Genomic DNA, 27,994 nt, shown 5'->3' on the forward strand with positions numbered 1-27,994 from the left:
ATTGAATGGCATTTGCGTTCCTTCCCTGGACTTTTTGTCTTGGCACAATGGTTATACCTAGAACTGGATTTAAAGTGACAGCAAACTCAAAGCCTCTCCCCAAGTGGAAAGCTAAAATAAATAGGCTGACCACTGTCTCTGGCCTTAGACTCTTTGCAGTTTAAGAATAAAGGCCTAGAAAGGAGACTGATATATCCCAATCGATGGATACTTAGTAATTCTTTGAGAAAGTACTACTTTTGACAGGGGCACATAAAGCCCTTCTATTGACAGCCCCAGGAACTGCTGTCAAGGGGAGATGGATTCATTCGTTTATCAATCAATCCACGATTCTTTATCATTTATCTTTATCTTTTATCATTGTTCCATACCCACTGTTTGGTGTGGAATGTATTAGTGAATAAAATGTGGCTTCTGTTGCCAGGGAACTGATGGTTCTAAAGGAGAACGACAATAGGATTACACAGAGTATGATGAGAATCGCAAAAATATTCCAGCTTTAAGTGTGGGAGGATCCTCACAGAAAGCTTTCTGGAAGAATTTATGGCAGAGTTTAATCTTAAGGCTGAGTAGGAGTAACCGGTAGAGGTGAGTACAGCCAAGAGCGAGGATGTACTCCAGACAGAGGGGGTATATTCCAGGCAGTTCTGTGCTATCCCTGGTTGACAAGGTGGGATCAAAAAGCAGTGGGTTTTACCCTACAGCTGAGGGTCAACTTTGTTTTGTTTTGTTTTGTTTTGTTTTTAAAGGCCAGTTAGTAAACACTTTAGGTTAGAGAACCATATAATTTCAACTTAACTCTGGAAAAGCAGCCTGGCGAATATGAAATGAAGGAGCATAGCTTAATAAAATGTTAATTATGGACATTGGAATTGGAATTTCATACAATTTTCACAAGTCACGAAATATTCTTAAAATTTTTTTCAAGTAGTTAAAAATGGAAAAACTATTTGTAATTCACTGTCAGTACAAAAATAGGTGTTAGGCCAAATTTAGCCCTTTGGCTGTGGTTTGCCAATTCCTGCTGTAGGGCAACAATGGGGTACTATTAAAGGATTTTCAACAAGGAGTTGGCATGATCTAGCCTTCTTGGTAGGAAGTTTGTTCTGGCAGCACTGGGGAAGGTAGATTTGAGAGGGCAGGACAGGAAGAAAGGACACAGAGCTGTCCAGTCTTCCCATGTGAAAAGGCAGGCACGGTCTGCCTACTAGAACACTGTGTAATGAATCGTCAACCCAAGACTACCCCAAAGTTCTCTTCCCTCCCCCATTACTACCTGCCCCTCTCTCTGTAACCATGCCTCCTCCTCCCACCCTCATCCCAAGCACATACTGTGTCTGCCAGCTGGCCTCTTCCTTCAAATTCTTCCAACAGAGCAGAGAACAGGGAACTTTGTTGAAAGAGTGACTCCCAGAAGCCCACTTTCTGGGAAGATGGTGATGGCTGAGTGAGTGCTAAGATGACCCAACCTTCCTGCAAGCCATCAGTATGTGCCACGGATGTGGTCACAATCTTTGCAACAGTTATTTTCTTGTTGATGGGAATGACAGTATTTTTAAAAATTTGCATTTGACAGATGAAGTGATGCCATCTCAGAAAACTGAAATGATTAGTTCTTTTCCTATAGCATAATTGAAGACTTTGTGCTTTGCTAAATAATGTAGATTTCAAAGTCTTTAAAATCAAACATGTGACAAGAATGCTTTGGACCCGAAAATTGTTTTCAAGAGATTAAGAACTAAAATTGGAATATCTTAGGAAGGTTTTCAACATTCACTGTTCAGTGAAAAGAAGGTATATGCAAAACAACCTTCAAAGGCCGAAAGAACCATAGGACCTCAGAAAAAGGCTGACAATCCAGCTTGACAAGAAATGGTTTAGGAAGGGAACTTATGGACAGAAGTCTATCTTGTGTTGTTCCAAGACTAGCAGATGTCCACAATCCCAGTAGATCTCAACAACCCTACCTCCCATAGGACCTACTTTTATAGCCCTAAAGACTGGGGCGTATGTGCCGGTAGACCACCTGGAAGGAGATGTTTGGGAATAGTTGCTTGTCATAGTCACATCTCCAGAGCACACCAAGAACATTATGCTCCAAGGATGTACTTACAGGGATGGTTACATAAAAAGAATATGTGTGTGCTGGGTGGGGGGTGAGGGGCAGGTGGGAGGGAGAAGACTGTGCTCAAAAAGGCTTCACGTCGTCGAGCACTCATCATGACGGATTTGTCCAAATGGCATCAGTCTGGTTCACACGCTCACAGTTAGCGTTGGAAGGGGACCTAGTGACTTTAAATACAGGTATTTAAAAAGCAAAAATGAGTGCTAGCTTCTTTTTGCCTTCAAAGATGAGTTCTTTCTTCAAAGAATAGGTTACAGAGCTTTTTTATATCAACACCTGCTAGATTTAAGATGGCAGTATTATGCTACCTTTGGTAGAGTGACATTTCCAAACATTATTGTTGCTGTGTTATGAATTTCATTTTAAGCTCTGAAAGCACTTGATGTTATGTTGTTCCAGACATGGCCCATGTCAACATCCCCTTTCCCTTCCTGTCTTACAGACAGAGGTGATATCATCGGCAATTGGCAGGATAGTTTTATGTGGCACTATATCATTATCTCCTTTCTGAAATCCTTCCAAAAGGTAGAAACATAAAACAAAGAAGAACACAGTCATGGAAGATGTATAATAATGTGTGCTTCTAGAAGAGTTAAGCAGAAAAAGCCAGAGCTGACTACAATAGCAACTCATTCTAACTAAAGCAGCTTTGTAATCTGTAAATTGCCAGCTTATTATACCCACACAAATAGTTCAAGCTCAAGAATGATGTGAAAACCTTCCAACAGGATGATATGTGATTATCATATCACATCATATCACATATCACAAATTATGACAAACAGAAATTTGTAAAAATTTAATTATTGTTGATTTTCAAAATCAGAAAAAATAATAGAAAGAGTGTCATAAAAAAACAGACAATTCTGCCACGTAATCTTCTCATCTATTTTGACTTCATCATACATGTCACTCCAAATGAAGCTTCCTAAATATGGCAAGGTAAGATTTGCATGGGAGACTTAGTTTTGCTAATCTCCTTTCTAGAAATTATGACACCTTATTTAAATAATTTAGGAAAAACTTAAGTACAGATTTTTTTCATATAATTTACCTGAATTGTTATTCTCATTTACTGCACTTATCCAATCACTCATCAGGAATGTACTATGTACCTTTTAGGTGTTAAGCATTCTATAGTAGTAAGAATGAGGATGATGATGATCACAAGGGTGATGCTAATGACAGTGATGATGACCACTCTTTATAGGCACTTATAATGTGCCAAACCCTATACTAAATACTTCAACTCTATTGTTTCACTTAATCTTCCTAACTTTTTGCAGTTGGTACTGTTATTATCTATTTTACATTACCCATTTTACAGATGAAGATACTGAGGCATAGAATGCATCAATAACAGTCAGACTCCCACCACTAGAAATTGGTAGATCTGGAATTTGAATTGAATTGCTCTACAATCCATTCTATATATACACGTCTCTATGCACATGATAAAGAAGATATAGATGGCATCGTCTCTCCGTGTTTGGGCAACGGGATAGATAAATTTGTAACAAAAGAAACATACTAAGGTATATATGGGATCATCATGCTGAAAGGGAACATAGAGATTATCTAGTCCAAACTTTCATTTTATAGAAAGGAAATTTTGTCCTAGTGAGGACAAAATGACCAAGGTCACCAAATGGAGTGTAGAAGTACTCTACTCCTTGTCCTACTCCTCAAGACCAGGTCCTCATCACCTGTCACTGAACTATTAAAATAGCATCAGACCATGTCTCTCTCTGCCTCCAGTTCCATCTTTTTTAAAATCCTGATTATATTCTTAAAACTCATGTCTGTTAATGTTGAAATACTGAAACTCTTCAAAGTGCTTTTCTCTTCCTTTTTCCTGAATTCCCAGCTTTGTCTGATCAAGCACTGATCTACCCTTCCAGCTCCACTTTCCACCCACTACTCCAGCTGCTCAACAATCCATTTTCACAACCCTGCTGTTCGCGATCCTTTCCTTATGTGTTCGAGCATACCCTTCCCTTTGTCTAAATACCCTTCTTTCCTATCTTAAAAACCTGTTCATCCCTCAAGAAGTAGCTCAGATATCATTCATATAAGCATTTCATTCTCCAAATTACCAGTCACTCTCTCCTCTGTATTTCCATAATACTTCACTTATAGGCAATGACTTGCTCCCCTCTTTGTCTAACACCTAATGCATTTAAATTTTTTTTAATGTTTTTTATTTATTTCTAGGAGAGAGAGAGAGAGAGACAGCATGAGCAGGGGAGGGTCAGAGAGAGAGGGAGTCACAGACTCTGAAACAGGCTCCAGGCTCTGAGCTGGCAGTCAGCACAGAGCCCCACGCGGGGCTCGAACCCACGAACCGCGAGATCATGACCTAAGCGAAAGCCGGACGCTTAACCGACTAAGCCACCCAGGTGCCCCTAACACCTAATGCATTTAAAAATGAGGGACATGGATTGAAAAAAGGGGGGGATAAAAGCAGGAAGACCAGCTAGCAAGCTCTCACAGAAGTCTGGGCAAACAGTGGTTAAAGTGGAGTCACTGGAGATGGAAGAAACACAGACAGATTTTGATTCTATTTGGGAGATAGGCTCACCAGGGGGAAATGTCTTGGTTGTGGGCAGTAAAAGAAAGGGAGGCATTACAGTTTATGTTTTAAATATTACGGTTTGAACCATGCACAATAGCATTGTGTTTTACTGAGATGAAGAAAACTAAAGTGAAGATTTTCAGAGGGAAAATTAAAAGTTGCATAGATAGACATATTGAATTGATAGTAAGTATGGACATTTGAAGCTTTACTGTGTAAAACTGCTCTTAAAGTAAAAGAACCATCAGGTAACAATACTAATAGCCAAGAATGATTGGGACTGCTTAACATGTGCCAGACTTTGTTTACATGTTAAGTTATATAACCTCCACGATCACTCGTAAGGAAGTTACTACTGTGACTGCCATTTTATAGATAAGGAAAGTAAGGTCCAGAATGGTCAAGTTACCTCCCCAAGATCACATTTGTAAGTGGCAGATCAGGATTCAAATAGGCAGTCTGACTCCAGAGTCTGGCCTTTTATTCTCTGCATCAAAAAAAACAAACAAACCAAAAAACAAAAACAAACCCCTAATAACCCCATGCCAAGAAATCCTACTTATTTCTAAATAAAACAAACAGGAAGCAAACACAGCTCTCTACACATTACATGACAGAACTGATTGATGGGTTTATTTATTTATTTGTTTGTATTTCTGTAGTATTTTAAAAAATTTATTTGTTTTTCATTTACATCCAAGTTAGTTAGCACATAGTACAATAATGTGTTCAGGAGTAGATTCCAGTGATTCATTCCCTGTGTATAACACCCAGTGGTCATCCCAACAAGTGTCTTCCTTAATGCCTCTTACCTACTTAGCCCGTCCCACACACACACAGCCGCTCTGGCAACCCTCAGTTTGTTCTCTGTATTTGTCTCTTATGCTTCATCTCCCTCCCTGTTTTCATATTCTTTTGTTTCCCTTCCTTTATATGCATTTGTTTTGTATCTTAAATTCCTCATACGAGTGAAGTCATATCATATTTGTCCTTCTCTGACTGACTTATTTTGCTTAGCAGAATACCCTCTAGTTCCATCCACATTGTTGCAAATGGCAAGATTTCATTCTTTTTGATTGCTGAGTCATATTCCATTATATATATATGCCACATCTTCTTTATCCATTCATCAGTTGATGGACATTTGAGCTCTTTTCATACTTTAGTTATTGTCAATAGTGCTGCTATAAACATTGGGGTGCATGTACCCCTTTGAAACAGCACACCTATATCCCTTAAATATACACCTAGTAGTACAATTTCTGGTACATGACAGGATTTATTAAACACTGATTTTAAGAAATGACAGTTCCGTTGCTGAAGCACAAATAATTTTTCTTATCATGGATGACATTATAGAAATCACCTTATATAGTAGGGCCAAGTAGTGATCGGTAGGGACTTCTCCCTGGGGAATTAAGCAGCTCTCCATTTAGCTCTCTTGCCTGGAGGCAATCACCTGCAGACACCCGCCTGCATCCACAGTTGCCACTTCAGCAACTATTTACTGGCCATCTGTAATGAGTCAGGCACTGGAGTTAGCATGGGACTGCAACTCTCCGACTAGAGAGGGAGACAAAATCAATCGATCAGTTAATCCACCAATTAAAATAAACTGGAGCACCCAGTCCTCTGGAGGAAATTATATGAGTGTAGATTTGAAAAGGGAGATAGGATTAAACCAGGAAGTAGCTCAATATTTTTTAGCCAGAGAAGAGAAGAAGCTGGTAGAACACTTTGGAAACAATACAGGAACATTTGTGCTGTTTGACACTGGTAGCAGGTCTCCAAAACTTCTAAGGGACCAAATACAGAAATGGCCTTTGCCTGTTGTGAATGTCGGTGCTCCATCCCGGCCACCTGCTCTTCTCTCTCTGAACGTTCTTTTCTGGTAATCCAATTGACAACAACCTAAATCATTACCACTTATATGGTGGTGACAGCTAATCCATATACAAACCTGACTTTAATGATCTCTTTGGCCCCATCCCTGAGTCTATTTACTCATTGGATTTCACCACTTGGGTGATTCCATAACACACTGATCTGACACTTGCAGAAGAGACTTCACTCCCTCCCCACTCAGAGTTTGTTCTCTCTCCTCACTCTCCGGTGCCACCAACAACCCACCCATCCAACGGCTTAAAGCAGGACTGAAAGCATTGCCCTAGTTTTCTTCCTCACCCTAACCCTCATTCAACACATCTATCATCAAACTCTATGAATCCCCTCTTCACAGCGTCTCTCGTTATCTGCCTGGTCCTGGGCCCTGCCACAGCATCTGATCAGGCCCTCATGACCCTTTACGTAGATGATTGCAGGAGGGTCTCAAGGTCTCACTGCCTGCAGCCTCAATCGTTTCTTCATACAAGTGCCAGAATAATAGTACAAAAATGCACATTGTCTTGTTGCCTCTGAAGCCATCAGTGGCTCCCATGGTTCACAGACTAAAGTCCAGATGCCTGTGCAGCTGTCTAGTGTTTCCTAATTCCCTGCCTTTCAGCCTTATCTCTAGCTAACAGTCCCTCTTCTTGCACTTCGTACTCCACCCACAGCAAACTTCTTAAACTTCCTTCAACTCCTTATGTGGTTTCAAACCTCCAGGCTTCTATTCACACTGCTCTCCGCTTGAAATGCCTTTCAACACCATCCCCACACCTTTACTCATCTTTCTAGTCTCAATTCACAGATCGACCTGTCTCTGAAGCTTTCTGTGATCACTATGACTCTGCCTCAAATAGAACTGACCTTTTTTCTCTTTCTGTTCCCACTGCTTTCAGAAAAGACCATTTCCGCAGCACTTCTGTTCGGGTGATCCCATCACTCTGGCACAACGCCTGCCTCTCTGATTGTGTCTTCAACACAAACACAATTCATGGACCAATACCTGTTGTCCACCATGAGTCGTGCCGTGGCCAAATGCTGGAGATGTGGAAAAGGCAAAACGATCTTTGCCCTCATAACTTATTTATGGCCATAAAATAAGATCTTTCAGTCCCAAAGCTCTCCCAGGATTACACTGAAGCTAATGTAGTTTTAGCTAGTTTAATGTAGTTTAAGGGAGCTGATTCATAAAGACTTCTTTCAAAGCCCTATGCTAATTTTATTATTTTTCTAAATTTTAGGTCATTTTTATCTTAAAGGGAGTCCCCAAATTGTATGTGTTTCTGGCTCCACCCAATCTGCACCCATTCTTGTTCCAGGACTCGGACTATTATCTGCAGCAGGAATTTTTGTAAACAAAGCCTAAAGAAAAGTCAATAGTGATTCTGGGAGGATTGGCGGGGCGGCAGCACAGGCTTCCTCCTGGGCTGGCCCTGACCCAGTGTTCAGTGTTGAGTGGGAGTGGCTCGACGCCTCGCCCTCAGAGTCCCCTGGAGTCCAGCAGTAGGGTGGCTGGCCTCTGACGACTCTCTTGCAGACTCTGCCCTCTTCTCCTACCACCCACAACCCCTTAAAGAAGAGTGAATTCAAACACAAGGAAGGAAAAGAAAGATAACACTCCCTTTAAGAAGAGCAGAAACCAAGGTTCTGAGCTCCTAACAGAAAATGTATCCCTCAGGTTTGCTCAATGTTATCAGGTTTATAGGGATCCGGTGACGTGACTGCGGTTTCAGAGTAAAACACGTTTGTTGTGGTTGGGAAGTGAGGGGAAGAGGGAAGTCAGAGGCAAGAGAAAAAGAGAGGAAGGACATATGACAAAGGCAAGGAGCATGACTAATGAGCCCCATTCTTGCTTGTGTCACTTGTGGCTTCCCTGAGCATAGAGAAAGGAATAATTGGCCAGGACCGTCACACACATTCCTTCTCCGTACCCCACCCCTCCTGTAGCATTTCCTTCAGAAGCGAGTCAGGCCCTGGCACAGCAGCTCCATGTGGCAACAGGAGGAAAGAGTACTACGTGGACGGGTGGTTGGGTGTGGGCGATCTGAGTGCAGTTCCCGGTCTGGCTTGAGGAGGATTCAGATTTCGAGGTCCAAGCACAGAGAAGCAAAGAGAAACTATTGGGCCACCACCGCTCTCATTCTGTAATTCATGTAACACTTTAATGTTTTTAAATGACACATAACCTACCTATATGCTGAAATTATGATTTTTTTTTTTTAGATTTTGTGGTTTTTACATTTTGGACATGCTGAGTACAGCCAGAGTTTCCTCCTACCCCCCGATAATGTGTTTGTTTGGCCTATTCTAACACTATCCTGGCCCCTGCTGATGGTGTGACCTTGGGACAGTCCCTTACACTCTGGGTCTGGTCACTCATCTATAAAGTTGGTAGGTCATGTTCCTTTAATTCCTGAGTCTATTAGAGTTCTCTTTAATCTTTCAAAACAAAACAGTTTAAAATACTTCTGCTCTGGCTTGTGTGTCCTAATGACTTCTACAGAGTAGAGAATTTTAGCGTGGATTAGAGAGGACATCCTGTGTATGCAGTGATACAACTGATTTTACTCATTCTACAAATATTTACTGAATACCTATCATTTAACAGCTGCTGAGTGTACACTGATGAGCAAAGCAGATATATACCTCGCTTTGTCCAGTTTACTTCCAGCTTATTGAATACAGTGGTGGAGGCTAGGATCAGCCCAGGTGTCTGGTTTCCAGAACTCGCCTTCTTAATCACAATCTCGTATAGTGGTGAGGAACATGACTCTGCAGTCACATGGCCTGGGTTCAAATCCCAGTCCTGTCACTCCCTTGCTTGGTAACCTTGAGGAAGTTTCTTAACTTCTCTGTCCTGCCATTTCCTTGTCTTATTTACTTATTTATTTATTTAAAGTTTATTTATTTTGAGAGAGAGAGAGAAAGAGTGCACGCAAGTATTAGCATGAGCAGGGGAGGGGCAAAGAGACAATCTCAAGCAGTCTCCTCACTGAGCCGCAGGGCTAGAACCCACGTACTGTGAGATCATGACCTGAGCCAAAATCAAGAGTCAGACACTTAACCGACTGAGCCATCCAGCTGCCCCAGCTGTTTTCTATCTTTACAACCAGATTCACAGTAGCAAGTCTACATGCAAAAGATGTATCTCCTGACATTCCTGAGTTATTGGCATAACTATTATGACAGACCTTGTGCAGCTGGTCAGGAGCAGAGACTGTGGGCTCAGAGACTGGTGCAAGCTTGCTCCACAGCTTATGCCTTGATTTTGATCAAAGAGGGAAGGAAGATTCTCTCCCTGGTTCATGTCTTACTCTGGCATCTGGGGCCGTACTATCCTAATGTCATTCCAAGTTTTTAGAGAAAACAGACTTTTTATTTGTTACTCAAGTCACATTCTATCTTCTTACCCTCTTCTCTATGGTTGAAAAAGTATCCCTGGAGGCTTAAAACAGGAGATCATGTGTAAATATAACCCAGATTTCATCTGTTCCCTTGTCCTTCTCTTTGAGTTCCCTAACATTCTCCTTCACAAAAAAAAAAAAAAAAATCAATGAATCCACTTCACAAAAAATATTGCTGAGAACTATGGACTTTATAAAAGATTTCAGGGGAAGAAAAGGAAGAGGAAGTTAACTGCACATATTCCACAGCTGACCACTTGAAAATTCCTCATAGACACTTTTCCATTTCTTTTCTCCAGAATCCTCTTTCCTGCTAGGTTACCATCAATGGCACCCCTCCCCGCAGGGCCAAACTTCATTGTGTCTGTCTTCCGTTACCAGTACCCACCCTCCTTGAAAATTGGTGGGGCTTATAAACACCAACACAAATCTCTGTTAAACAGATAACTGGCACCACCTCACATTCAAAACAACCACTAGCCCATTACTAACAAAGCTTTGTCATTGGGTGAAATTTGTCTACTACCTGTCTCTATGTGGCAAAAGGAAGGAGGGTCCTTTAGAATCCTGTAGAATCAATCCCTCACTAAAGGGCTCCTCTGCCTCTCAAGAAATAGCCCCCAGACAGGCTAGCTTTCCTTCCACCAGATGTGACCTGAACACTAGTGGGGAACAAGCTGTAACCCTTGTTGAGACAAAGATACTGGGGAACAGGTTAATTTTCTTCCCATCTTATCCCTCCAAAGCAACCCTACAGTTTACAACTCAAAGTCTTGCCAAGCACATTTAGTTTTCACCATTGTCCTTCAAGTTTCAAACTTTTGTGATCATTCTTTCCCACATCCCACCCCCAACAAGACTCTCTGCTACCTACATGTTTTCTTTAACATCTCAACTTGACCTTACCTATCACTCAACATATATCATTAAAATTTCCTATTTTGCATGACCTCTAGTAGAATATAAATTCTGTGAAAGCAGGAGTTGGGGCTGTTGCATCCCCAGCACCCCATACAGTCCTTGGCCAATTAGGAACTCAATATATGTTTGTTGAATTAAGGAATGAATGAACAACATAGGATTTACTATTGACTATCCTCGTTATAAAGTAATTCAGGTCACCAAATTAACCGATCTCAAATGTCAGAAAATTGGAATGCAAAATGTCAGTGCTAAGGATCTACAGTGCTTTTATCAAGTTCATCTGGGGGCACCTGGGTGGCTCACTCAGTTAGGTGTCCCACTCTTTATTTCAGCTGAGGTCATGATCATCTCATGGTGGTTAGATTGAACCCCAAGTTAGGCTCAATGCTGGGCGAGGAGCCTGCTTAAGATTCTTTCTCCCTCTGCCCTTTCCCTGCTTACGGGCATTCTCAATCTATCCATCCATCCATCCATCCATCCATCAATCAATCAATCAATCAAGTTTGTCTAAGTCATGGTAACTTCAGAATTATCTTCTTCCCAGTAACTCTGCCATGGGCTCCTACAAGATGCCACTATGGATTTATTTCATTTTTCACTTGCTCTCTTCTTTCTCTCATCCCTTCTAACCATAAAGCAAAACCTTCCTACACACAAACTCTGGAGGCCAATGGACATGGGTGGGAAACTCACTTTCATCACTTACTAGCTATATGATCTTGAAAAACATCTTTCAGTTTCATTTTTCTTACTGTAAGAGGAAGACACCTGTACCAACATCATAGGACCATCAGAGAATTAAGTGGCACAGCGAAGGCCTCATGGTTCTTAGCAGAGCTTTGGTAAATATGAAGCCTATTAAACCTCCCTACTCACCCCTTTCCCATAGCTCACATTGTTACTCTACCCTGGAAGCTCAAAAGCTTCAAAGTGCTCACCACTTGATGTTTCTTACCTTTTACAATTTGCAATTTGTATTTATGGTTTTCTCCTCCCTTATCCCCCACTCCAACATCTCCCAATCCCAGAGCTGCTCTTCAGGCTTTTTTTTTTTTTTTTTAATTATCATTTCACTATGATACACTTAGGTATAGGTAACATTTTATATATCCTGTTTAGGCTTCTTTAATTTTCCTGGTATCTCTTATCAAGTCTCAATCATAATTTTTTTGGAAACTGCTGGTGCCCTATTCTGTCTTCTCCTTCTGGGATGCTGATGAGATTTGTTTTGGATTTAGCCTCCATTTCTCTTCTCCTCTCCTTTTTATGTTCCTTCTTGTCTCCTCATTGAACCGATAATATCTTCAGTTCTAGAGTATTAATTCTCTTGTGAACCCTGATTAACCCAGTATTGAATTCATACATTTAGTTCTTCATTTCACTCCTATGTCTTATTTCTGTAGGCTCTGCTTGATTTCACTCTGTTTTAATTGTGCTTGCTCTTATAATTTTTAAAACTCTTCTTTTTTGTTTCTTAAAATCTATAATTCATACTTCTTTTAACATGTGTGTCTATTAATTCCAAAATGTTTGCAGACTTCTCTGTCTCTTATCTGTTGGCTCTCATTCTTGGTATCTTGCTTCCATATATGTAATTATCTATCTATATGTTTTGTTTTGCTTTTTGAATGAGATGTTCCTGCACCTTGGACCTTTATCAGTGGGGGCTCTGTAAGGTGTGGAAGGGACTTCCACTTGTTTCTGTCAAGTGCCTTAGCACTAGCAGTCTAGGATCACTGGAAACTAACTTGGCTTAAGATGTTTTAGGCCCAGGACACCTGGGTAGCTCAGTCAGTTAAACATCCAACTCTTGATTTTAGCTCAGGTCATAATCTCACAGTTCGTGAGATCGAGCCCCAGCATGGAGACTGCTTGGGATTCTCTCTCTCCTTCTCTCTCTGCCCCTCCTCTGCTCGTATGCACACACATGTGCTCACATGCTCTCTCTCTCTCTCTCACTCTCTCTCTCTCAAAATAAATAAATAAACTTAAAACAAAGATTTTTCAGGTCCACCATGGGTAGTGGAAATTCTGTCTTCAAACACACATGAGGGTTAGTTTATGGTTAAAAATCCTCAGGTGACTTTTTAAAATTCTGCTTATCATCAAGGTTTAATACAGGTAGTTTTTCTTGAAATACCTAGGGAAGGGCAGTGTGCATGGCACATGCAGGTTTACTTCTGGTTCACCATTCTAATTAGAGTATAGTCCTTTGCTGTCCCAGTTTTATGGAGGGGGTTTGTCTCTTACTAAGCTTCCCATGTTAGGCAAGCCCTGGGCTTCCTTTCCCAGCCCCATAAAACTTTAAAGATACAAAAATTAACCCTCAAGTTCATCTAGGGCGGGAAAAACCTTCAAAAGATGTACTTTGCTTACCTCTTTGGATTCATTTCCACCTCCATTTAATCCACAGCCTGAGTATTCCAGCTTGTGAATACAATCAAAAATTTTTTTCAGCCAACGTTGTAAGTTGTTTTTAGCAACAAGCTCAGCCTGAACACCCAAAACACCAGGTTGCCCTTGACAGTTTGTGCAGTCTGATATTGAGTCAGGTTGCCTGATTGCCCTGCTTGGTGATCAGCCTAATACAGAGTCACAGTGCTTAAATCATTATGCTGAGATTTATATTTCAGTGAATCCGTTGCATTGTCTTTCTCTACTCTTTTTGCCTTAAGCAATAAAACATGGTTGTGGAAGAAACAGAGATAAAGTTAACAAAGAATCTGAATTTTGGACCTCTTAAAGGAGTTCAAGCCAGGGTTTAAACTGTTTTCATTGTCTTGCCCTGTTTAACATTCTGCTGAGTTGGCCTTCACATTAGAAAAGCTGATTATTTACAAATGTTTGAACATTTTCTCACTGACCCCATGGTTGGGTGTGCCTTGGAATAACAAAAGATGAAAAAGTTAAATAAATTAAATATTTTCCTCATTTTGAAGGAAATATTGAAAATAAATAATAAAAAATGGAAGTAGGAATATATACCTGGATTCCAACTTGTGAATTTTTTTGCGACGACACAAAGCCCTTCCCAGAGGCCCTAAAATAGAATGTGAGACTACAAATCTGGAAGGGAAGACAGGATCACCTAATTCAACCCTCTCCCATTCCTGATGAGGAAACCAAATCCCAGAGAAGATATGTGACCTGTTTAACATCACACAATAGAAATTATTCCAGGACTAGGTCTCGTGATTCCTAGGAACTCCTTCAGCTCTATCACACTGTCATATACTATGTAGTTTCCATTTCATCAGAAAATGATAAGCATGCTTAATAAACTTGGTAGATTTTATAAATTTAGTTAATTGGAGTATCCAGTAACAGATATTTATGAAAAATAAGCAAAAACAATCTATTGGAACTCAAGAAAAGAAAAGAAAGAAAAGAAAAGAAAAGAAAAACAACAGTTTAAAAAAACTTCCATTGCATTGGTATCGGCTAATCTTTTTATTTTCCAGTATATTTGTTGTCCTTACCAGCTTGGTCATTAGGAAGCTAGGATACATCAAAGTTACTTAGCAATGTCATTCTCATTAAATATAAAACTTTTATTATTTGATTTACATATGTTACATTTTGAAATAAACAGAAATTTATTTAGATATTCAGAAATAAATATCTTTCATCAGGCTTCTCTGCCAATATCACAGTTTATAAGACACCTATCAAATTATAACTAAGAAGCCAGAGCTATCGATGAGGTTGAATGTGAATTGGATACCTGCCAGGAGTAAACCTCAGAACTCAATTAAACAAATGAGGTCAGAGGTTGACACAGAGAGAAGGATCAAGTATTTTCATCACTACTCATGACAAGATAGCCACAAATCACCTTGACTGACGCACCATGAAAGTCTCTTAGGTATTAGAACCAAATCACAGAAGTGATCATGTCAGGACAGTTCTGATAGATCAGATCTGATGCATCCATTCATAACACACGAGTAATTGTACATTGATAGTCATATTTTTACCTTTATCAGATGTTACACAATTATGAATTTCCTCTAAGGGAGCAATAATAACTTGCACTGGGGATTATTTTTGGACACATTAACATTTTAACTTCCTATCTCAAAAACATAATCCAAGATTCCAAAAGATAACCTAGCCCCTTTGCTGCCAGGACATTCCAGTCTCTACAGGTTCACAGAATTTTTAGTCACCTAGGAGTAATCAGATCCAGCAGAGATTTTTGTTTGTTTTCTTTTGTTTTAAGAACAGACATAGAAAGTTCACTCGTTTAGTACTGGTTTTCTTCCACATCTGCAAGAAATCAAAGATAGTATGAAAAGTATCTCCGGCATGGATCAGTTGTGAAATCAAAAGGACTGCATGTGTCAGGAGTGTTTACTTTTTGGATAAAATCTCATGAGCAAAAACTGAAGATAGGGTACACATAATGCACATTAATAAAAACAAGTGAAGTGCTTGGTCAACAAAATAAAACAGGGATTACTCTACAGAAATTAAACTCCATAAAATATGGAGTAAAAATAGTGGTAAAGAATGCCAACATTATTAGCAAAAAAAAAAATGTATTATTAGAAAACATTACCAAGAGTGTCTGGCAATATGCTAGGTAACTATTTGTGAAGAATAACTATTAAAAGAAGTATCATTTCTTGCTGACGGAGTTTCTGCTCCCAAATGAACACAAAGAAACAGTGGACACATTTTTTTTCTTTTATAGTTTATTGTCAAGCTGGTTTCCATATAACATCCAGTGCTCATCCCAACAAGTGCCCTCTTCCATGCCCATCACCCATTTTCCCCTCTCCCCCACCCCCATCAACCCTCAGTTTGTTCTCAGTATTCAAGAGTCTCTCATTGTTTGTCTCCTTCCCTATCCCCAACTATTTTGTCCCTCCCCCTCCCTCATGGTCCTCTGTTAAGTTTCTCCTATTTCACTTATGAGTGAAAACATATGGTATCTGTCCTTCTCTGCCTGACTTATTTCACTTAGCATAACACCCTTGAGTTCCATCCATGTTGCTACAAATGGCCAGATTTCAATCTTTCTCATTGCCATGTAGTATTCCATTGTACATATAAACCACATCTTCTCGATCCATTCATTTGTTGATGGACATTTAGGCTCTTTCCATGATTTGGCTATTGTTGAGAGTGCTGCTGTGAACATTGGGTACATGTGCCCCTTTGCATCAGCACTCCTGTATCCCTTGGGTAAATTCCTAGCAGTGCTATTGCTGGGTTATAGGGGAGTTTTAGTGTTAATTTTCTGAGGAACCTTCACACTGTTTTCCAGAGGGACTGCACCAGTTTACATTCCCACCAACATTGTAAGAGGGTGCCCGTTTCTCCACATCCTTGCCAGCATCTAGAGTCTCCTGATTTGTTCATTTTAGCCACTCTGACAGATGTGAGGTGGTATCTCAGTATGGTTTTGATTTGTATTTTCCTGATGAGTGACGCTGAGCATTGTTTCATGTGGACACATTTTTAATACTATTGTCAAAAATTTTTTTCTCTAAGCTAACCTTTATTTCTAAAATTTGTTGACCTAGTTCTAGAATTTTTATTCCAAATGGAGATTTAATGAATATGAAGAAAAAGGTTAATGGAGGAAACAAATCAGAGGACAGAGTTTGTAGAAAATGGAGAATGATAATAAAAACAAGATTGAATCAGAGAGGGTGAAGTATAAGATGGTACCATAGAGGATCCATCCATTCATTCTATCTTCAACAAATATTTATTGAGCCTCTGTTAAGTGCCAGATATTTTTATAGGCACTGGGGTTAAGGCAGGGAACAAAACGAAATACTTTCCTTTGTGGGGTTTGCATTCTAGGGCAGACATTGGTCAACATTTTCTACAAAGGTCCACATAACAAATATTTTAGGCCTTGTGGGTCTTACGATCTCTGTCACAACTACTTAACTCTGCCATTGTATGTAGGAAAGCTGTCTTATAAAGACAAACAAGTGGCAATGGGTGTGGTCCAATAAAATTTTACTTATTAAAACAGATGGCAGGATGATTTGGCCCTCAAACCATAGTTTGCCAATCTCTGTTCTAACTGAAAGGAGACAGATAAATGTATAATATCGTTTCAGGTCATCATAAATGCCTTAAATAAAGGTAAAGCAGGGTGAGGGGACAGAAGGTAATGATGTGGAGGAGCTGCTGTTATAGATACTACAGAAAGTTTTCTAACGACAACAAAGCAGACAACCTGAACGAACTTGTGCTGTCAGTCGGGATGGGATCCAGTGCACAAGAGGAGGGCTTGACTCTAAATAAGAGTGTGGGTAAACAATTTCTTATAATAGGAAAGAAAGCAAAATATAACATTGCAGAAGCCTTAAGTTGGCTTTTGTGGTTGGGGGAATGGGGGTGTTTTTTCTGATTGCTGATGGAAAGTGGTGAGTAGAGCCACACTAACCACATTGACACCAGCCACATTGCCCTCCTCTTATTTCTGTTCTTTACTTGCTGAAAACAGTAAGTTCAGTAAGTGTTGTGGGCAACTAAGAAATCTACAGAAGGACATTTTATAGCATTTTTAAAGGAGCAGAAGTTAGGGAGGAGGTGGATGTACATTCCAAGAATGACTAGTGGATGTGGCAACAGCTTTAAGAAATACTATAGGACCTGGACACAGGACTCAAAGGGAACATGTATCCTGGCTGTGCAGTGAGTTTTATTACATAAAGAAGGTAGGAAGCGATCAGAATTTTAGAAACACTATTAACATTTTAAATTTTATTTAATCGGCAATATTGTTGTTCCATGGGGGGCCTGAAGGGTTCTGTGAAAGGGAAGTAAAAGGTTGATACTTAAGGAAAGTGACACTGTCCAGCAATGTCTACTATATATACTAAGAGACATCAACAAAAAGGCCTGCTGTTCCAGTCCAGTTGGGGTCATCTCTGGCTTGCCTCATAAAAGACATCAGAGTAGAAGCCAACAAGGCAAATTCTATGTAATCAAAGCTCATGAGAAAAATTATGATAAAGACAACTGCTATACACGAAATGACATGATAGTATAAAATTGAGATCAGACATAGAGAAAAATAAACTGGATAATTAAGGATGATCAATCCATATGTAGAATTAATTTCTAAGCTTGAAAGCACTATGAATACAATATTATTTCATGGGAAATGAATTATAAAAAGCACCCATGCCCAGAGAACAGTGATACTTGTGTGAGTCAAAGCTAACAGTGCCTCTCCTGAAATATTACATCATACCAGGTAGATATCTAGTGGGTGCAAACTGTATTTCAAAATAGAAGGGCAATGGGTCATGCTGCCTCATTCCTTAATGACTACTTACAGCTTGACTCAAGACTGGCTGAAGTTCAAAACCTGTGTTCTTCCCAAGGAATCAACTCTTAAGGCAAAGTTTGTACAAAGAAATTAGCAAGTGACAAGGAATCTTCACTTTAGACCTGACATAGCATAATAAAACCATGAGGTTTATGTGGCAAGCAGAAGAAATAAACCCTAATTCGAGTTGATATCTTCTCAGAGAGCAGCAGTGGTGGTCATACTCAAGAACAAGTCCACTTGCCCTTCACGAAAGACCCATGGGTTTTAAGACGCATCGATGGCAGAAAGGCAGATTGAGTTGCCAGTGTGTAATACTTACAACCAGAAAGTTCCTTGTTCTCTTTTGGCTGACTCTGTTGGAATCGTTAGTAAGTCACTTAAGTTTCAAACACTCAACTTCCTTCCATCTAGAAACAATGATCTAATACTAAGAAATCCTAAAAATATGAGACAAGGACAATGTCTTGTTTATGATTGCCAGGCATTAACAGTAATAGGTGACTAATTAAAAAAAAAAAGGAAAGATCCATAAAGCAAAAGTAATTCACCTTTATTAGAGTATCTCTACCACTAAGTTACAAATGTGTGCTCTACTGCTAGAAATTTACCCAAGGGATACAGAAATGCTGATGCATAGGAGCACATGTACCCCAATGTTCATAGCAGCACTCTCAACAATAGCTAAAACACGGAAAGAGCCTAAGTATCCATCAACGGACGAATGGATCAAGAAGATGTGGTTTATCTATACCATGGAAAACTACATGGCAATGAGAAACAATGAAATCTGGCCATGTGTAGCTACATGGATGGACCTTGAGGGTGTTATGCTGAGCAAAATAAGTCAGGCAGAGAAAGACAAATATCATATGTTTGCACGTATAGGAGGATTAGGAGGAACTTAACTGAGGAACAAGGGGGAGAAGAAGGGGGGAAATGGTGGGGAAAAGGCAGAGAGGCAAACCATGAGAGACTCTTGAATGCTGACAAATGTGTGCTCTAGAAACGTTCTTTGTGAGCTATTTCAACGCAGGCAATGGAAGAGTTAATTTAAGGGTTCAATTTTGTCCACACAAACAGGTTTTCAAACTGTGACACTGTGTCCAGGTGGGAATAAGTGCCAGTGTCTTTTTTGAATAGTTATGTTTATGAACGTATGTCCTAATCTGCTAGTTTAACTAAAGAGCTTTCACCAAATATAACAGAAGTTTGTAGCTTTAGTTCAGGAAGAATGCCCTCACTTACAAGGATGAAGACTAGCAATGAGGAAGAATTAGGGCTGCAGGCAGGTCTCTTTTCCACAATGTCGAATGTAAATTTTTTAATTTGTTTCATTATTTTTTTTATAAGCTCGTCAAATAGGAAAGGGCATACATAGGGATTAAGTATGTAGATTTTAGACTCCAACAGACCTGGCTTCCAGTCCTTGTTGTTTACTAGTTACAGGTGAGGGAAAGCTACTTAATTGCACAGTCCCAGATTTCTCCTCTGCAAAATGGGAGTAGCTATGCCTAATCTGTGCATATTGCTGTGAAGGTTAAACAAGGAAACACATGTATAAAAATTACATATATATAAAATGTAAACATATATATGCAATTAATGCAGTATCTGATGCATAAACTTGTTTTTTAAATATTATTTTAATGTTTATTTATTTTTGAAAAAGAGAGAGCATGAACAGAGGAGGAGCCGAGAGAGAGGGAGACACAGAATCTGAAGCGGGCTCCAGGCTCCAAGCTGTCAGCGCAGAGCTCAACACGGGCTCGAACCCATGGACTGCAAGATCATGACCTGAGCCAAAGTCAGACGCTTAACAGATTGAGCCACTCAGGTGCCCCAAACTTGGTTTTTATAAGTGAGGAGAATGTGGACCCATGTAATGTAGTAGTTGAGAGTAATAATTCTGTTGTTGACTTTTCAGCTACTCAGAGCCTTTAACAAATTCTTTAGAAAGAAGTGATTTCTTAAATTCTTCAAAGTCATCCACCAGGTTTAGGATAGGTACCACACACAGTGTTTTTGCCTGTCTTTGAGGAAAAACATAAATTCCATGCCAAATTCTATAAGCTTACATCTATGTATTATTTCAGATCCCCAAATATTAAAATTTACTTTATTCTGGAGAGATTATTTTTACATCAGACATCAAAATGTCAATTATTGTTCTGGCAAATCATATCTTGGATTGTAAGAATTTCACAAGGCAGAACTGCTATAGGAAAATGGGAATTAAAAAAATAGAGGTAATTCTTTCCTTCTTTAACCTCAGAGTATAAATGATTAAGCCTTATAATTACATGGCACATTATGCTTTGTACAGTAAAAATAAAACAAATGGCACTTGTAACGAATACAGTTTTCTGTGAGCCAATGGCATGCCTCCCTGCTCATCACATTTCCTAAGCCAGGGCTTGAGAAATCAGGTGACGTGACAATGAAAAATAAATCACATACATATTCATAGAAAGTCCATAAGCCAGGGTGATGAGTAACTTGAAAACCCAAGCAAGGGTCTATTTCCTTTTTATTGTTTTTACCTCTTGTTTCTATTGCCTTTTATTACCCTTATTGATGGCAATAGAAGCTGTGATGTGGTAAGGAAAAGAGACAGCTAAAACTGACTTGGCAGTGAATCCTGTCACACAGCATTGCAGGTCAGTGAAAACATAGAGCAGAATTTGACTTGACCTTTTGAAAATCTTCACTGTAATCTTGGTCACTCTCTTAATTGAATTATGGATCTCAGGTTGGTTCTGTCTTTAATGTCTTTACTGAATATATTGACTCAGTATTTGTTGTTATTGTCATTGCTAGTGTGCCAATTAGTTCAATGAAAATGGCCATATCTAAACGGCTAAGAACAACTAAGCAGAGATACTTTCTTGTCATAAATGATATATCCAATGAATATATTAATTTGTGACTACAGAGAGCATTACGTGGCCCTTTTAAATGAATTTATTCACCTCTATGTTGAAATGAGCTAAAAAAGACTTATCAATCATGAAGAGTTTTTATGAATCTCAAAAATAATTTAACTTAGTGTCCTGTTTCTATGCCAACTTGTAATTTATTAAAGATAAAGTCTATATTAATTATATATAATGCATGCATTTTATGTATATAAACTCACATACTTTTTTAATGTAAACCTATGTTTATGTTACTTGAGAATACAAATCTGGGTCAAGGACTCCATGACATCCAAATAACTAAGATTTTTCTTAAAACAATTGCAATGGATTAGAATAAACATTTTAAGAGACATTGGAATATGCAACGGTAATATGTATAATGATTCAGAAGAGTGAAAAACAGCTTCCTGTCATTCAGGAAGAATGGGCCGTCTTATTCTAGTGAACTTGGTAAACAAAGGCTATAGTTACATGTTCTGCCTATAGTTCTAAAACTAATTCTTCTGGAAGACCATCACAATCCATATTTGAAGAAAAAAATCCTTCATGTTTCCACTCCTTTGACTTTTATTACTGGAAGGGTGGAAATGGGATCGGAGACCTATCACCTAACTGCCTATCAGGCAGTTCTAAATGTTCAGGTCTGAACAATTTACTTCAGCCCAGAACTTAGCCTATCCTGAGCTTCCCTGACTGTTCAGCTTTTCTTACCAGAGATATCACTCTGGAATATTCAGGAAGCATAAATCATGAAAGTCCAGAGAGAAAGCCAGAAACTTGAATCTGGCACAACTTAACTATTATTGTCAATATAAATGAATGTTAATTCCAGAAGGACCTGAGAACACGAGAGTGGAGGCATAATAGATACTGTGGTTCGGTGGAAATAGAATGGAAGTGGGAGTAAGAGAATTCATTTGAATTCTGGTTCTGCCTCTTCATAGTTGAATGAGTCAGGACCCTTGTTGGAAGTTGCAGTAACCCAACTAGAACTAGCTTAGTCAAAGGAAAGGGAGGTATTTATTGGCTCAGGAAACCAGACAGGCAACAGGTTAAAAACACAGTTGTCATGAAGGAAAACTAGATCAGGGACATGCGTGCTTCCAGGTGCCTCTCGATTTATATGTCAGCTTCCTTCTCTTGGACCAGCATTTTCTCTCTCTCTCTCTTTTATAGTTTATTTTTGAGACAGCGAGAGACAGAGCATGAGCGGGGGAGGGTCAGAGCAAGAGGGAGACACAGAATCTGAAACAAGCTCCAGGCTCTGATCTGCCTGCACAGAATCCGACGCGGGGCTCGAACCTATGAACCGCGAGATCATGACCTGAGCCGAAGTCGGACCCTTAACTGACTGAGCCACCCAGGTGCCCCTGGACCAGCATTCTCAATGTGCCTGCCATGAAACTTTCAGTGGCTTCTTCTGGCTCCCATATGAAAGGCTTCCCAGATAAAGAAGAGAAATCTCTCTCCGCATCACCTCCCTCAGTTTCCTCCATCCCTTTCCTCATGTAGGTTAAAAAAAAAAAAAAAAGTGAGGAAATATTCTAATTGTCTAGACTCCCTTCATGCATTCATGAGCTGGGTCAGTAGGGTTATTATGAGTCCAGTTTAGGACAAGTGGCCACTCCAAGGTCAATTAGGGTAGCCCAGGTGACTGAGGTCACAAGATGAGGCAGCTCCTAGTCAGAACACACATTGGAGGTGAGGGTGGAGAAATAGTTTTCCACAAGAAGGAGGCTAGCACAGACATGATCTCTGCAAGCAAGGCAGCCCACAAGACTTGACTCCACTCCAGTAACTCCTGGGTCTTAGGGCAAGCGCTTTAACCTCCTTACTTTCCTAAAGTATAATATGGGTAAGATTATAATACTTAACTCACAGAATTATTATGAGGAATTATTAAATATGATGAAGTATCTTGAAAAACAAAGTAATTTACAAATAAATATGTTTTTAGTTTTTTCCCTCAAAACTAGTAGATTTCTAATATCTATCAGGTTATTGGTAGCATGCACACCACATGTCATGTAAAAAAGACACAGTAGCAAGAATTAGGTCCTACAATTTAAAACATAAGCCTGAAGGAGCAAAAGTTTGTTTTATTTCATCAGAAAAATACAGCTATTTCTGCTGTATAACCTAATATCTAAATTACAGCTTAGTACAAAGAAATGTATTTTCCCATAAATATAGCTGAATATGCATCTTGAATACAAAAATAAATTTTCTTAGTACTCCTTGCTGCAAGCACTGTGAGTCCTTTTTTTGTACTGACTTTATATCACATGAGAGACAATACGAATTTCATGCTGCCTGAAGGGAAATCAAAGTAAGGAATATTTAACAGCTCCCCTACAGTGCTTAGCAGCATTACTCAAGTGATGATACCCAGAATAAAATCCTTGTTTTCCACCCCAAAGTCAGGACTTTCACCACATCTTCAACCAGCTGTCCCTAACTTAGTACAATTTGACTTTGATCTCATACATATGGTACTTGGTAAAGTATGTAAGATAGGGAGGTGGCTCACAATTAATGTGTACAAGGCCTCTCTGGACTAGGAATTTCCATTGGATTTTCCTGGCCTGAACAACTTTTCTCTGGTGGGAAAGGTAAAGGAATTTAGGGAACAGGGTGAATTTCTCTGTGTCAGTTCTGCTTACTTCAGCCTACCTGGACCCACCCTTACAAAAATAAAATGATTCTGCCCCATCTTTGACATGCTATACACACATCTCCTTCTCTCTGGGAACATGTCTCTGAACTCTCAAGACTGGGTCACATGGCCCTCCATTGGGTCCTAGAGAGCCTATGATATATTTCTCTTTTAATCTCAAAATGTCAAAAAATACAAATCAAACCAGTTTATAGAAGAGAAGACTGTTTTCTTCAACGATGTATATAACTTCAGTGCCTAGTACAGTATGTAGCATTTATTCAGTCAACAAATATTTATTAAGCATCCACAACATGCTAGGTTTATTCTAGTAAGTGGGAAGCTAATGCTTGAAATATGAATGAATAAGACCTCCATTCCCATTGGCAGGTGGAACTAAGAATCAATCTTGCACCATACACCTGGGCTCTTCCATCCCCATCAAGTTACAATTGTTTCCCTTGACCACCACTGTTTTTGTCCAGCCATTTTAACTGGATTTTTCCTTAGGTTTCTTCTGGTTTCCCAGGTCTCTTGTAATGCTAGAACTCTTTCCTGCACTATAGTCCACTCCGCAAGAAATGAGCCCCTGCCATTTCTAGCACAAACTCTATGAGCTCTCTGAATCATGAAGCACCTGCCGCTTTACCTTCAAATATATCCACTGCCCATTCTCTACAGTGGCTATTTCACTTCCATTATTCTGTTTTTATTAATTTTTAAAAGTTTATTTATTTGTTTTGAGAGAGACAGGGAGCACAAGCAGAAGAGGGACAGAGAGAGGGGGGGAGAGAGAGAGAGAATCCCAAGCAGACTCTGCATGTCAGCATGGAGCTCAATGCAGGCTTGAACTCACGAACCAAGAAATCGTGCGTGACCTGAGCTGAAACCAAGAGTACAATGCTTAACCAACTGAGCCGCCCAAGTGCCTCTCAGCTTCCATTATTCTTAAACCTCCCATGTCCCCACTACTACCTCTCACTCTCCCTACAGATGACCTCAACTCTTATCTCACAGAGTAAAGAGAATACATTTGATACAAACACCTGGAAATTTATGTCTGCACATCTTCAAAATTATCTGCACCTTCACCCATTATTTCATTCTTTCCTGCTTTCATTATGGAAAAAGCTCACTTCTTCAGGGAAAAAAACCAAATTCTTCAAGCTAGAGTCTGATTCTCAGTCTTGACTTCTATTTTTTTTTTTTATTGAAGCCCAGCTTTTGTTTGAATGTATAAGTTCTCTTATAAATCAGACCTATTAACTTTTCCCAGTGCTTAAAAATCCTCTACAGTAGCTGAAAAGGTAGCAAAACAACATTCCCATTAAAAATTTTTATAAACCAGGTTTTCATTCTCAGCACTGTTGACATTTTGGATGGGATAAACGGGGAGCGGGGAGGTGTTCAGTGGATTAGAGAATGATTAGCCACATCTCTGGCCTCTACTCACTAAATGCCAGGAACACCCAAGTCCTGACAGTTAATATCTCCAGACATTGTCAAGTGCCCCCATGAGGGACAAAATTACCCATTTGAATATTGATATTCTATACAATCAGAAAACAAAATGTAGGATTTCAAAGCAAGACCAGGAGCTTTATGTTTCTGGATTCAGAATCAATCTGAGTTATATTTCAGTTTGAACACCATGAATGACAAAACTTTTAGGGTTAAAATATATTGTAGAGTTGACCCTTGAACATCACAGATTTGGCCTGTGTAGGTCCACTTACATGCACTTACATGTATTTTTTACAATACAAAGGTGTAAATGTATTTTCTTTTCCTTATGATTTCCTTAACATTTTCTTCTCTCTAGCTTGCTTTATTGTAAGAATACAGCACATAATGCATATAACATACAAAATATGTGGTAATTGACTGTTTATATTATTGGGAAGGCTTCTGGTCAACAACAGGCTATTAACAGATAAGCTCTGAGGGAGGCAAAAGTTATACACAAATTTACAACAGCATGGGGGTTGGTGTCCTTAAGTGTTGCATTGTTCAAGGGTCAACTGTATAGTGAAATTGTGGTAAAGAATCAAATCATTAAAAATTCAGGTAGGGGTTCAAGATAACGTTACGAGTGATAATGAAGTAAGTGAAGAATATAACTATCTTCATTTTGAAAGATATATATAATTAAGAATTTGATCTTCTCTATTCTTTCTGTAAGAAGTTTGTTGAAAGAAAAGGAAATTGCAAAGATCTATGAAGTGACCCAAGTATTCACAAAATCCTCCTTGAAAATAACTATAAATATTCCCCCCCAAAGCCTTTCTGAATTACATAGTTCTAATAAAAATTATTACTTCCTCTTCTGATTTGTAGAAAATAAGGCACAGATTAAGAAGATAAGAACTCTTCTAAACAGTATAATGAAATGGTATACATTTATTATAATTTCAAATGTTTCATTACTTAGTTTCTCTGTTTAATTCATCTACATACACTGGTACTTGCTGTGCACATTAACTAATAGGTTAAATACATTTGTAGTTACTTCTACTAAAAAGTAGGTAAAGGATCATTAAACATACATAGAAAATAATCACCTATACTAATTTTATTTCCATGAGAAAATTCCATTTCTGTTTATTATTTCAAATCATTCTTTTTTTTTTTCCAGAAAGGGAAACCTGACAGAAACAGAATATGCCATGGTTAAGTGTAGGGGCTAGAGGCAAACTGTGGGGGTTTGAATGCCAGGCTCCCTCACATGCTAATGTGTGATATTGGGATAATCACTTACCTTCTCTGTGCCCACACCACAGGATTCAATGAAATAAGTCATATGGAAAGCACAGTGCCTACTATGTCCATAGCTATCACTATCACCATCAATAACCACCCCAGTTCCCTAGCACAGCGTAGAGGCTAACCAACATGCCAGTTAAGAACAGGGCTTGCAGGACCTTACCAGACAAGACCAGGACAAACCTTGCACAAAAGTGATAATTAGCTAATGATTACTTTTCTTTCTAAAGTATATCTGGACTCACTAATACCTGCTTCTGGTATGGCTTTAAAAATATCTCAAGAGTTTGCTGTTAGTTGACTACTACACTGACTGTCAAGAAAAGAATTATCTAGGATTTAGTACATTCTTCAAATAACAAAATCTAATTTTATTTCTTAGGAAAGGAAAATATAAGAAAATATGCGTTGCATAAAAACAGAAGTGGAGAAAGTTACACGGAAATATATGGAAAGAGGGATCTCATCAATTCATTTCACAATTGTTAAATGCCTACTATGTATAAGGAGTAATTTTGCTGGGTGTTAGAGAACAACACAAAGATGAATATTATATGATGGCTATTAGCAAGCAGTAGAGACAAATATAAAACATATATATTAGATAGCAGATTCCATATCAGAAGCATGAGTTAAATACTGTAAGAACATAGGAAAGAAAGAGAAAACTAAACAAAATATAATAAAATGGAGCATTTCCTCGGTTTTTAGGAAGACATATATAAGTCTATCTATAGGAGGACAGGGACATGAAAGGGTGCATTACCCGTTACCCTCAGCTATACTACCTAGCTTTCCCCACCTGTAACAACCACAATTTTGGTGTGGAAGATATGGTAAATAAAAAAATAGCCATCAGAATAAGAAAGATTGCATTCTGAGAAGTATATGTGAAAAAGAGGATTGTCCTATTCGTGATACAAAGTGAGGGAATTTATGGAGTGATTATATACATGGACACTACAGCACCAACTCAAAAAGTCACTGTCATCTTTTATGTCCATGTGCTGCAATGCCTGTCACTTGTCTTCATGACTGAATGTGGTTCCAAACTCAGGGCTCAAGACTTTATTTCCTGTAAGACCATTGTGATTTTCAATAAACTAGGAATAACATCAGCATAGTTAAAACAAAAAATAAATACACCAACTTTATGTGACTTCATTAACAAACTTTTCTTTCATTACCTATCTGTTTTACTGTAGATAAAATTTAACTCAAGGATGAAGACCAGCAAACGTTTCCACAGCTTGGCTCCTAGCCAGAAGGCATGTTCTTCTGGCCTTGAAAGCATAGTGATTAAACTTTTTCTTCAGAAAGAGTAAACTAGTAAGAAAGAAGTTGTCCTAGTTTTTAGCTACTGCCGCCACCTCACTCTCTACCCTTGTCCCTCCCCTTATTTGTTTGCCTTTCTATATATGTCATTTATAGGGTTTTTT

At 39.0% G+C, this 27,994-nt stretch overlaps 1 long non-coding RNA gene across 1 annotated transcript; it reads left to right on the plus strand.

Annotated features, from left to right (window-relative positions):
* Positions 1–462: 462 nt before the first annotated feature.
* On the plus strand, positions 463–27,846 carry LOC144222287 (uncharacterized). Its single transcript, XR_013332365.1, has 3 exons — positions 463–588; positions 19,888–20,052; positions 27,761–27,846. It is a non-coding gene; the product is annotated as an uncharacterized LOC144222287 (long non-coding RNA).
* The last annotated feature ends 148 nt before the right edge of the window (positions 27,847–27,994 follow it).

This window comes from Crocuta crocuta, unplaced genomic scaffold (genome assembly GCF_008692635.1).
Source record: "Crocuta crocuta isolate KB4526 unplaced genomic scaffold, BGI_CrCroc_1.0 scaffold451, whole genome shotgun sequence".
NCBI lineage: Eukaryota > Metazoa > Chordata > Mammalia > Carnivora > Hyaenidae > Crocuta > Crocuta crocuta.